The 1,056-nt window shown below is 34.9% G+C and overlaps 1 non-coding gene across 1 annotated transcript; it reads right to left on the reverse strand.

Moving 5' to 3' along the window:
• Positions 1 to 250: 250 nt before the first annotated feature.
• On the reverse strand, positions 251 to 357 carry LOC121998904. The gene has a single exon (XR_006116689.1). It is a non-coding gene; the product is annotated as a small nucleolar RNA R71 (small nucleolar RNA).
• Positions 358 to 1,056: the final 699 nt, after the last annotated feature.

A 1,056-nucleotide genomic window follows, 5' to 3' on the forward strand; every position in this document is an offset into this window, starting at 1 on the left:
AACATCAATTTGGAGGAGGACCACATGAGGATCCAAACCAACACTTAGAGGTTTTTTTTTTATGAAATTTATGGAACAATGAAAATGAATGGAGTACCAGCTAAAACGGTTTGATTGCTCCTAGTTGACTTTTATTTAAGGGATAGAGTGAAATTGTGGCTTACTTCATTACCTACAAACATCATTATATCCTGGGAACAATGCGAGCAACTATTCCTTGACAAATTCTACCTACCTAGCAAGACAGTTCACATGCGAAATCAGATTGCTAGCTTTAGGTAGAACAACAATAAATCTTTGTATGAAGCATGAGATAGATTTAAGAATATGCTTACATTATGCCCCACATTATGACTTAGAGAATGATTGGTGATCCACACCTTTTATAATAGAATCAATTATCAGACCAAGGTATATCTTGACTTTGCATATGGTGGAGCACTCATGAACAAAGCCCTTAACGAAGCTGAAGAAATTATTGAGAGTGTGGCTCTCAATCATCCCCAATGAGTATTTGAAAGAAGAGGAAGTTCCTTTACTGGCAATCGTATAAGTTACTCGGTAAATATGATGTTGATGCTTTAAGTTTAATTTCTATAAAAATGGATGCCTTGATGAAGAAGTTTGAATCTATGGGAACCAATTTGGTAAATGTAATTGTAAGAGTTTGTGAATCATATGGAGGTACAGAACATACACAAGAATCTTGCCCTTGGAGCTATCTTAGGATAGTTAGCATAGATTGAACAATGTGATGTAATTGGTAACTTCAACGCAAGGTAAAATAATTCGTACTCCAACACATACAATCTAGGTTGGAAAAATCATCCGAACTTCTCCTACATGAATAATCAATATCAAGGACAACCAATAGGCCAATGACAAAGCTATCAATTGGGATAACAACAAAGCTATTAACCACAACAATAACAAGACTATCAACCATCCCGGACAAAAAATATGCTTGAAGAGATTTTAGCTTCTCAGTTAGAAATGAAGAATGACCTTAAGCAACTCAATCAAAGGATGAAGAACTCTAAAAAAACACATGAAAAT

Source organism: Zingiber officinale, chromosome 6A, assembly GCF_018446385.1.
Source record: "Zingiber officinale cultivar Zhangliang chromosome 6A, Zo_v1.1, whole genome shotgun sequence".
NCBI lineage: Eukaryota > Viridiplantae > Streptophyta > Magnoliopsida > Zingiberales > Zingiberaceae > Zingiber > Zingiber officinale.